This window comes from Falco punctatus, assembly GCF_963210335.1.
Source record: "Falco punctatus genome assembly, chromosome: 5".
Taxonomy (NCBI): domain Eukaryota; kingdom Metazoa; phylum Chordata; class Aves; order Falconiformes; family Falconidae; genus Falco; species Falco punctatus.
Window position 1 is genome coordinate 45,021,164 of NC_137584.1, and position 12,203 is coordinate 45,033,366.

General features: G+C 40.2%; 1 protein-coding gene across 7 annotated transcripts in view; it reads left to right on the top strand.

The window, feature by feature from the left end:
* The window catches only part of SASH1 (SAM and SH3 domain containing 1), a 568,418-nt gene that overhangs the window by 481,853 nt on the left and 74,362 nt on the right, over positions 1-12,203 (top strand). The gene's annotated exons all lie outside the window — the stretch shown is intronic.

Here is a 12,203-nt window from a genome sequence, read left to right on the forward strand (position 1 = left end):
CTATGCCCTCCTGTCTTCCTCATTTCACTCCACGCAAGCATCTTTTCAAAGATTCACCACCTTTTCTCTCTTCAGTACTCAAGAGTAGAAGAGTCCTTGCAGCACCCTTTCACCACTCCCTTTTTCCCACATGCTTGATTTTCTCTTTCCCTTGAGTGCCTCTTGCACCCTGCTTTTCCTCCACCGTTTCTGTATTCCTTGTTCTTTCTCATACTTAGCTTCGTTGTTGTTACCTCTGCATGTTGTTACCGCATGCAGAGCAGGAGCTGTGCGAAAGCAGCTCTGCTACTTCTGCAGAATAGCAATAGAAAGAATGTAAAAGATCAGAAATTTGTGCAAAAAACATTCCCTTGAAGACTCATTAATTGAGGATGGTGCAAAGGTAAAATCCTTCTTGGAAACACAAAATAAATGAAAACTTTAACTCTTGTATTTAGCTTCTCTTCTTCTAGTTTTGGATTAGGCATCACCATAAGCACTCGGTGTCTCAACCACACTATATTAAGATTGCAACACCAGCTCTGGGATTAAGTTGCCCATTACTGCAAATGGAGGAGCAGAAATTGTCTTTGTAGTTGTGGGTGAAATGTATAAATGAGCAGTGAAACACAATTATAGCATCATCTGATTTTTTTATTTTTGTATGTGTGTGTGGTTGAAGATGGGTTACCAAACATACTCTATTGTTTAGTACTGTTGTACTTAATGAAATTTGCATTGCCTTCATTTTATAATTTTGAGAAATCACCTGGTGTATCCTTTGCCCCAAGACAAATTCAGCTCTGCTTATCATTCTTGACAGATGTTGATATGACCTGTGCTTAAAACTGTCCCAGCATGTTAATTCCACAGTCTCCCTAGGTAAAAAAGTTCTAGTGCGCATAGTCCTTACCACAGAGTGTTTTTTACTGGTATTTTACAGATGTCTGTCTTTAACTCTAGCTGTCTTCCATGGATACCAAAAATGTTCTTAACAGCAGCTTTTTAAAAATTACTATTTATAAAGGGCATTATGTTCCCCCCCCCCTTTTTTTTTCCCCTCCTTTTTTTTCTCTCCACAGATTAAACTGCTAACTCCTGACACCACCTATTTTTTTAGACCATTCACAAATATCACACTTTCTTTTTCTGGACTCTGATCAGTTTTGGTGCCTTTTTTTGAACAGTACCAAAAACTGAGCATGTGATTGCACTTGAGGTCTTAGCAGGACTTACTAGAGCACAGGGGTTGATAGCATGTCATTATACTGCTTATATTTGTAAATACAATGGTGGTCCTTTACACAATAGCATGACACTAATATTCATCCTTAGTTTATGATTTAGAGTAATCCCTACACCCTTTTCTGCCAGCCTGTTAGCTCTCCAGATGTTCCCCACCCTGGATGGCTTTGTCTGGGTAATTCTGTTTAAATGCAGTACCTTTCAGTTCTCCCTATTGAGTAACATCTTATTTCCAAACATTAGGCCAGAATAACTTGCTTTTTCATTAGTTATTTTCCTAGTAGTGGTAGTGGATTGACATGTTTGTTTTTCTAGAATGGAGCCTTATATGAAAACAACCTTTGTCTGTGTAATGGATAATGACACTACCTTCCAGCCCTTTGCTCCTTGGTAACAGAAGCAGACAACAGTCTCTCTTTGTACCTTTGTCGTTTGCTCTATCAACAGACATCAACATATATTTATCGATCTTAAAAGGTATCTAAAAAAATACATATGTGTATGTTTTTATAGATCACGTTAGCTTTGGCAAAAGCTAGGCAAGGTTCTGGGGTGGCAGTTTTGAATTGAGCAGTCCCGTTCTGTGCCACCTTAGTCATCTTAATTGATGTAGGTATTTTTTAAACTCCTCTTGAAAAGCACATGCCGCTGTGGATATTTGTAAGAAAGGGTCAGTCTCTAAGCAAAAGTGGCAGTGAAGGGTCCAGAGGACCCCCTGTATTTACATGTGACCTTGCAAAAAGATGGGAGAGAAATTAACCTGTCTGAACCCTGAGGTCATGTGCAAAATGTTAAGTAGTTTATTCAGTGCAGATTATATTCATTCCATGGATTGAATTGGTGTATCCTTACTATGTAGAAATATTTTGCCATCCTCTCAAGTGGAGTTACCAGCATTATGAAGTTGTTTTATTCATAATGCCTTCTTTAGTCATTATTTATTGATTTCTGTAGTGGAGCCTTCCATAAATTTAGTAATTAATTACTTGATATTAAACCCTGAAGGCCTTATTTATTGCATGCTACAGTAAAGAAAAAGGAAGAGTTCAACTCAGGCTGTATCACAACTGCTCTTCAACCTTCCTTTCAATAGAACTGAGCTGTAAAAATAAGTGTTTATTGGTTTTTTCTCGGTTTTATGTAATATTAATATATTCTATTTTGTATATTTTAATTTTTTTTCCTGGGAGGTTTGCAAACAAAACACAATTGTATTCCTTCTGTGCCTGATGACTTGGAAATCAAATGATAAACTGTATTACATAGATTTACAATTATATAATAGCTTTGTGAAACAGAATTATTTGTGTAACTTGTTTCCCATTGTCAAACATTCTGTTGTTCTATGGAATTGTATTTAAAAATCCTGATTTAGCTTTTATTGTTTCGAAAACAATATCCTGAATATGTCTTATGATGGGGAAAAGTCTATTAATAGCTTTTAATATAGGTGTTTGTCTGCCACTTTCTTACTTCACAGGCTACTTCAAGATCTGCTTTTCATTGATAGGAAATAGTACCGTATTCACAAACTTTCCTGCTGAAAATACTTCCAGGTTCCTGTCCCTGCACACACCCCCGCGCCCACCCACCCACCCCTTTCTGCAGAAAATACCATTCTTCATAAAAAAAAAAAAAAAAAAAAGGAAGGGAGACTTCTGCGGTGGTCACTTGATTTGTCTGTAAAAAAATCACTGGTTTAGAAGTGTAAGGGCATATCATGTAAAATAGCTTCTGTCCTTTGCCAACACCATGACATCTCTTTCTGAAAACACATTTTCAGGTAGTGGATTATGACTGCCCTGAAGAGGACAGACTGTGTCTACAGCACTGTAAGGAGTTACTTTCATTGTGCCATGGTACTACTGTGTGTGCAGACAGATTATTGTTACACGTGATTCGCATCTGCGCATTGCACCAAGGTAGATGGTAAAATACCCATTTTACAGATGGTTAAACAGAGGCATACAGAAGTTAACTAATTTATTGGAAGTATTTGGTTTTGATCCAGTGCCTCTTGACAAACTCTGTTCTCTTGATTGGATCAAACCTGCGATGGGACAGTGAACGGATTTGACTAATGGCAAATGATGCCTCTTCAGCAACAGTGAGAAATAGCACAGCAAACGGGTGTTCCTGGTGTTTGGCATACAGGAAGTTTTACTGCTTTGTTTTCCACATTTTCTTGACAGTTGGCTCTGGGCCATTTCTGAATTTTCATTTGCCAAGATAAATTTTCTCAAAGTTGCAAGAAAATATATTAAGCTTACAAGTGTTGAATGTAGCAATGTTTGTTCTCTGAACTTGATAAAAATTTCAGGACATTAATTTAGATATATGTAAAAGGCTCTCCAAGTGCAACCAAAGGAACATAAATTAGCATTTGAAGGAGTTGCAACAAAAATTAAGGACATTCTGTTTAAGAGATGCTAGTTCAGGATAAGAAGGGGGGAGGGGAAAGGATATTTGTAATGTCTTCCCCTTAAATAATCTAGGAAAGATTATATTCTTATGCAGTTAGAGATTTTTCTGGAGGAGCGGAACGCTTCCTGTGGATGGTTCCCATTTCTCATTAATAGATGGCTGACAGAGATTGTCTCCTTTGCATTGCTAGATGAGGGCCTTATCTTAAGCAGTCAGCAAGGCAGTGCTGATAATATGAAAACAGTTGTGTATACTGTGAAATTGGCATATAGAAACTACTACATTATGGCTACAGAGGGAATTTATGGAGGCTGTAAATAGTTGGTTTAATTAGAGGCACAGTGCTGACTGCTGACACGTTTTCTTCAAAGTCTGCTTTCAGAATACAATTAATTTTGGGTTTTGTGTGGGTTTTTTTTTTTTTTCAAAATGGGAAGTTTGAGGAAGAAAATTAGGTTTCATAATGCAGTTGGTATTTTTTGTGTGCATGGTGGAAGAAGTATAGTCACAGCCCATGAAGTCTGCAGGGCTGCTTTTGTGTGTGTGTGTATCCAGAATCAGAGCCAGAGCTGACAAAGAGCCAATCATGAATTGCTGTGTAGATCAAAATTATAACAGTAAAGAGATGTTATCTCAACTTGGCATGCACACTTTTAATAAAGCAGGGCAAATTGAGAAGAATGACTTTTCAGGGAATTGGATTGTTGTAAAAAAGCAGTTATAGCTCTTTAGTGCTCCCCACCTCCCATTTATTTTTTCAGAATGGTTATTTACTCTAAAAGTTAAGGACCTGACAGTAGCCATGCAGTTACGTAAGGTAGGGTGAACTATTTAACCTACTCAACAAGACTATTGGTTTGCTGGGGGCCTTTGCCATCTTTGCTTTCACAATGGCTGTTTGTAAAACAGCTCCTCTCTCTCCACGTTGTCTCTTTGTGCTTTCTTGGGCCCCTAGAGATAGCTACTCCTGCTATGTGATCAAGTCTAATTAAAATATAGTCTAATAAAAATACACAGAAATACTGTATATGCATCTCTATAAGAATATGGGAAGAGAGGTTTGTCTGGGACTGAGTGGGAGGGAGACAGTCACAGCGTTTTATGGTTTACTTTCTCGGACGATCATCTCAGTGATGGTTTTCAACACAGGCTTTGGCAGCAGGGTGGTTGCAGTAGCAGAGTCCTTTTTGAGCAGCCAGCTATGTGCCATGGTCTTGAGTTGAGAGTGGATGCATTGATGGCCATCAGCTGCGAATGCAGGGCACTGAGGAAAGGAGATGCATGCTATAATTCTGGGGGTTATACCTCCGGATGTCTTTTCTGAGGTGTTCAGGCAGCTTCAAAACTTTGACTTTAACTTTGACAAAGCTGTGAAGTATGGTAGGTAAGAATTCTTGTTTCTAGATAAAAATATCAATACACAAGGGTTTAAGTAACTCCCTTAAGATAATACAGAAAGCTAGTAGCAGAACTGGAAGAGGGACTGAGTATTTTCCATGCCTAGATTTCTCTCTTACTGTATTGGGAATGTCACTCACAGAAGGTGAGAGGGGAAACAGTTTCTGTGCTGCGTTTGTGGTGGGTTTGGGGTTTTTTTGTTAAGAGTTCCCACCCCTCAGAGGACATGCTTTTTATCTTTGTAGCAAATGATTCTCCGTGTTTTCTTTGGGCATTGTAGGAGGCATGTTATGAATGTTTTTGGCAATTTGAGGCAGAACAGGCACCAGTAATAGCTACCTTTCACTTTTTTTGGTGTGATAGCCTGGGTCGTTTTCAGTTCAGACTCCTAAATATTAGAGAGGTTTGTTCAGAATGTTTGCAGCCAGAGCACGTGAAAATAATGAAGAGGATTTTTTTTTTTCTTTGTAGGTTTGCTGGATGAACCTACCATAGTGTCACTCAGCACTGCATTGAACTAATTTATTGTAGGAGGAGCAGTAGATGTGAGGAGCCTTGCTGTCTATTGGAAGACCAGAGCGGTCTGAGTAATGTCAATAATCTTCTTCAAGATACGTCAGCGCTGCACTGCTGATTTTGTCTCAAGCTGTTTTGCCCCCAAAGGAGCACCATCTTCTGAAGTAGTCTCCCACATGTTTGTGCTTTGCACTGTGTTTTCTTCTGACCATCATGCCATGCTCTTCTCAGTTTTTCCTATGGAGGTGGTGATGTGATCTTCAGCAGTGCGAATGAAAGAGTTCAAAGCGGTATGACAGATGTGAACCTAGTGGCTGTCCTGGTGGGAAATACAGTCTCAAGGCTGAGTAGGTTTTGGTTTAGTTTTCCTCTTCCTGGGAATATCAGTGCATTGTGTGTTTCATGGTCACCACATAAATCACTTCTCTAAGCGTGCAGCTGTGGAAAAATCTCATGGGAGCAGGTCCCACAGGCACTAGGACAGTGTATTGTAAAAACACCTCTAAAAAGCAAGTATTTTGTTTGAGGCAGTCCAAAGTGTAAAATATGCAGAAGAAAGCTCTGGAGGAGACTTTTTTTTCCTTTTTGAAGACTTTTATTTCCCCTTTCCGTGGTGTGGAGGACATCAAAATTTATGGCTTGCAGTATGCCCAGAATTAGTGATGGGAGATGCAGTTGAAGAGAGAGCAAAACAGGCTCAAATTAGCCTTGCATGCCAGCCTCTAAAACCGCAGTGGTCTTCTTTCTGTAACTTCTATTTTACATGGACTGTTAATCAGAACAGTCCATTATTTTCAAGCTTGTTGAAAATAATAATTGCAAGCACATTTATATCTACCAAGAAACTGATTTTCAAAATGTTAAAGCAAACAGATCATTCATTTTTCATTCTGACCAGTTAACATTTTTCTTTTTTCAGTAAACTGCAAAATGTCTTTTTGTCCTCTAACATGGAGACTTGAAGCAATAGAAAGGGATGGTATAAAAGACAAGCATTTGTCAGTGCTAGAGAAGCCAAGGACGTGCAAAGAAAACAGAGTAATTTAGTAGCAAATAGGCAAAGGCCACAAAAACAGTTTTTACAGCAGATATCTTGCATAGCCAGCAAAGGGTCTGGTGTGGGAGTGATCTACTGAGATAACCTCACATTTCAGTACCTAAACAACAGCAGCAGCGTTTTGAATCTTTGCAGGCACTTCAAGGCCTTGCTGAGGGGGTGCAGCTGCAGAAGAGTTATGAGAATCCATTCAATCCACACCTTCTGAAATGTGCGAGGTTGTGTTAAAAGTTGTTTCTTAATTGGATCTGAAGGGTACTGAAGGAGTGGGCAAACAAAACTGTTAATATAAAAGGCTGATAACTGAGTATGTTATTAATAGTGTCTAATTCAAGCTGACAGCTGGGAGGCAATTTAGTTACTGTTTAAAAAGGGTAAAGATAAAGATCATGTCAAATCAATGCTCTCACCGTATTTAAGCTTATTTTTTGGCATTTTAAAGTTCTAGTGAGTTACATGTGATTTGAAAACAGGTCTCTGTTTCAGTATATAGATTTGCCATGCACTTTTAACAAGGAGCTAGGATTGAGTACTGGTCAAGGATAGGGAAACACAAGAAATAATTGAAATTATTTATGAATACAAGTATAACTCTCCTAGTCTAGTGTCATCATGTACTTTGGAAAAAGTTAATAGCAAGCAGTTGGTGGATTGATTTTTTTCAGGGCTTTTTTCATAGTTTGAAGCATTACTTCAAATCAGAAGTGAATCTGGTATTGGCATTGCAATATTATCAAGATCTGGAGCTTGTTTTCACAAGTGCAGAGTACCAGTAGGTCTTTGATATCTAAGGAATTCTGTTACATCCACTTTTGCAATTTAGCAGTCATAGGAGCCCTCACAGAATTTCAGTGCATGAGAGCTATGCCTAGATGTGAGGATTTGCATGCATTTATGAGGAATGGTGAATAATGAAACTGGCTTCAGGTAGTCTCCCTGTCATTGCTGCAGTCCCCAGCCTTTCCTAGCACTGACTAGTTTCCACACTCTTGTCATCTCAACTCATGTGATCCCATGAACTGAAAAAGAGCAGCCTCTGGACATTCTTAGACAGTGAGTGATTTCCTCTCTTTTTCAAGATTTAAAAAGATCTGCTATCCTCTTAAAGGCTTGGTTAGTTGTGCAGAAACTGCATCTAATGCATAGTGAAATGTGGAAACTGCACTTCCTACAGGAACTGCAATCCCATACGATGAAAAATTAAGGTATCCTGTATTATTTACTAACTTCTACTGCTTGTACCCTGTCCTGGGGGATCAGGACTCCATTCAGTAAAGCAGGCAAAAACATGCTAAAGTTTAAACATATGAGTACAGTTGCCAGGCATGTGCTTGAATACTTTGTTGTTCTAACCCCTCAAGTTCTCTGAAAGATATTAAAAAAATATATAAGAATGATCGTAGATTAAGCTAAATGAAGAGCGGTTTAAAAGACAGGTAACTGTCTTTTAAACAGATAATGCTCATTAATGGCACTGCATGTCTCTCTGGTTTAAAAGCCAATGAAAGTACATAAAACCATAGTTTCCTTATAGAGTTAAGTAGCACCCTGAACATGTTGCATACCTTGATCTAGTTCATTTAGCAAGACCTGCTGATATCGGTGAAAGCCTAGCGCAGCACATGGAAGATAGTTCTGTAGTTTCGGCTGTGTTTACTGATGTACTATTTTTATTTCACTTGTTTTTAACAAGATCTTATATAATTGAAAATTTGTTCTCTTTCCACTGGCATGGACTTATTCACAGAGTATGCGTAACTGAATAAGAGGCAATATTATTGAGGAGCAGTTTGTGTTTGAACTGGATCTGAAACAAGAAAAACTGTTAAAGAAAGGGTGTATGCACTGATGAGAGCCTCAAGCTGTTGTAACTAAACCCTCTTAGGCCCATAACCTGGAAAAAACCCAAAGGTATTAAGGGGAGTCTGAGAAGAAAAAGATGAAGCTTTTGGTCAAGACATTTTGTTGCTGTCATGATTAGAGCACACTTGTTTCCAAGGAGCGAGGGCAGCTTTCCCTTCTGAAGACAGAGCAGAGGAATTTGTGCCATGGACACTCCCACAACAGTGGCAGCACCTGCCCAAACAAGCAGGTCTTGGCCACAAAAATCCAGGCATTTAGAAACTCTTGCAGGTGTTTGTACAGCTTAAATTTTACTTTGCTCAGATTTTCCTTACCACAGTAAATTAATTTAGCTGGTAGGAGGGCCTACCAGCGAACTGAGTCATAATGCTTACACAAAGACATTAGCAAAGACAGGGTGTTTGGTCATTTGTTCACCAGGTTTTGCATGTGTAACTTATATTTGCTGGAGGGAAGAGGAGACAAGACAGAGCATGCTTCCTTCCTGCAGCAAACCCTTGGCTTGTTGCAGGCAAGCAGCTTGCAGTGCGCTTGCTCCGTCAGCTTGCCAGCAATGACAAAGCAGCATTGGAAGTGCTTGGCAGCAAATTATTAGCTGAAATGATTTGACTTCAATGGATTTTTCCCAGTCAAAAGATTTTGACCACCACTTGGTTTAGATTGTAATTGAAGTTTACCGCTCATAGCAATACAGCAGTGTTGTTAAGAGGCACCAAGGTCTCTGGACTTGCAGATTTGATTTGCTATATGTTTGTGAGTTTTGTATTTCTTCTGTACCTTTGCTGCTGTCTTTCTCTTTGAGGGGGTTGTGCAATTGGTTCGGGTTTTTTAATGGTTTTGCTGGTGGTTCTTTATTCCACATGTTTTTTATCTGTCTCCAGAATGAGATCTGGTTGCCAACACTTCTTACCTTGAGGACTGCAGTGTACAGTCTGCTTTGCTCTTGCTCTTACTACACATGCATGCCAGCTGTCAACATTTTCTTTGTCACTTCTAGTCTTTTGCTTTGTTATTTTGTTGTCCATAACATTTAATTTCTCTTCTGGGTTTTTGTTTGGTTGGTTTTGATCTATTTCTGTTCTTAGGTACACACCTGTTTAGAATATGATTGGGAAGGCTTAGTTATATGCACTAGGAGTCATGATAAAGCCCCAAGTTTCTGCAGGAAGATGGTAAAAGGTGGCCTTTACATTACACCCAGTTGATTTAAGGACAATGTAAAGCATGCTTGCTCTAGCTGGCCTCCAGAGTGTCAGGGTTTAACCCCAGTCAGCAGCTAAGCACTACCCAGCTGCTTGCTCCCCCCTCAGTGGGATGTGGGAAAGAACTGGAAGAGTAAAAGTGAGAAAAAGTAATGGGTTGGGATAAAGACAGTTTAATAAATAAAACAAAAGCTGAGCATGCAACCAAAACAAAACAAGGAATTCATTTGCTACTTTCCAGCGGCAGGCAGGTGTTCAGCCATCCCCAGGAAAGCCAGGCTCCATCACCTGTAGCAGTTACTTGGGAATGCAAACAGCATCACTCCAAATGTGTGTCGCCCCGTTCCTCCTCCTTCCCCCAGCTCTGTATGCTGAGCATGGTGCCAAACAGTATGGAATGTCCCTTTGGTCAGTTGGGGTCAGCTGTCCTGTCTGTGTCCCTCCAAACTTCTTGTGCACCCCCAGCCTACTCGCTGGTGGGGTGGGATGAGAAGCAGAAAAGGCCTTGGTGCTGTATGAAACAAAACCATCCCTGTATAATCAATGCTGTTTCCAGAACAAATCTAAACCATAGCCCCTTACTAGCTGCTGTGAAGAAAATTAATTCTACCCCAGCCAAAAGCGGCACACAAGGTTGCAAATGCATTTCTTGCATTTACAGTTGTAAGTGACCTCCTTCCAATTATTTAATTTTACAGTTCTGCTTAGGCATGTGGAGGGCTGAACCTTCTCTGTAGCTGTACAGATGAGGCATATCCACTTAATTTCATCAGGACATCCCTGTAACTTACAGCCAACTCTTGTGCTGCTGGATAGCCTGCATAAGGACACTCTGTAGCCCTGTTAGCAAAGTCGCTGGGTTTTGAATGGGCCTCTAAACAGAAGTAGTTACTGGTTGCTGAGGGCTCTGTTTCACTTTATGTATATTTGAAAGACAAGTTATAAAAATGCAAGCAATGCATACCAGCCTTTTTAAAGCCATACTTTGATTGCCTGTGACTGCAATACTCCTTTAATAGTAAAATATGGTGCTGAGTAGAAAGGATGAATAAGAAGGTGCATGAGGGAGTGCAAAGCTGTACAGGTTTTTCTGAAATTAAGCGTATGTGTTACTTGTACACACTGCATCGCTGAAAAACTGTGAGTAGCTCTTGACTGCAAGTCTGCTCTGCACGTGCGCTTGATTTGTTTCTGCATTGCCAGTCATGTGAGTCCTTCTTAAAGTCAAGCGTGATCCACGGCCTGGTGGTGAGAAAGGCTGAAGTTGCAAGTGAAACTTGGGAAGAAGCGTGTTGTAGTTGCCACTTCAGGAATAAAATGGTCTAAGCAGCTCATTGCGAGTATGTGGTTTGACTGTGCAGGGAGAAAATGTTAAGTTAGAAACTAATTTGTAAGACTTTACTGCAGCACTCTTAATTCTCTGGTGAATAGTTGTGGATGCTGAAGGCAGATGATTTGCTTGGAGCAGTGGTGGCAGCTTTCTTTGCAGATTCCTCAGGTCTGAGTTTTATGTGGTTACTGAAGGACAGCTGTTTGCTGAGGTTCAAATGCTTTGTAAGCAGTACATAACAGTGTCATAATTACTTTTTCTCTGCAGATATTCTTAATACTAAGTGTGTTCATCATTCAGCAGTTGGCCTTTGTTTGGAAAAGACCCTGACTCAGTCTGTGATGGGATAACTCGTGTTGCCTAAAAACACAAATGAGGCAAAGATTGTGCATTGCCATCCTGCACTAGCCTGAAAGCAGTGCAATGCCCCTGGGCTGGAGGGAGCAGGAGTCAGCCCCAGGGACTTTGTACTAGGAGGCTGCTGTGGCCCTGGGGAGAGGGTTCTGGTCCTCACTGTCCTTTCCTGGGGAAGATCTCTAGCCTCCTGCTTTGAACAAAGGATGAGTGTTGTACAGCTTTAAATTAGGAATCACTGAAACCTGTATTAAGCACTTTTCTGCTGTCAGGCCAGTGTGCCAGGGCAAGACACACCTCCTATCCCAAGTGTTGGTTACCTGGCAGAAGCCCACTTGTGCCTCTTCAGTAGAACAGCTGAGCTTTGCAAGAACTGGCTGGAGCTCTGCAGCTGGGCTGGAGCCTGGCCCAACAGTGGGAGCTGTTAATGGCATGATTGATGCCTTCAATTTAACCCCTTACCAGCAGTTGTGCTGATTAGTATTGGAGCTATCAGATGTCACCGTCAAACCATTACCCTTCAGAGCCAAACTTGCTGCAGCAGTAATCCTATAGAGCATGGCTTCCATTTGCTGCACGACCACCACCTGGGGCTGTTACTGTTAACTATCTACAGCATGAGAGTTTCTAGTCCAGTCTTAACTTTAAATGTAAATAGAAATGAAGAATATTTCTATCAGTAGTTGTGTAGGTGCAGATTTCTACCATGAGTGTGTAGAAGGCAATAGTTACTTCTTAATATTATCAAAACAAGGATGCGCTGTATCTATATTGTAAATACACAGAATTGTGGCAAATGGTATAATGGCCTTCAACAATCATTTTTCCCTCTGAT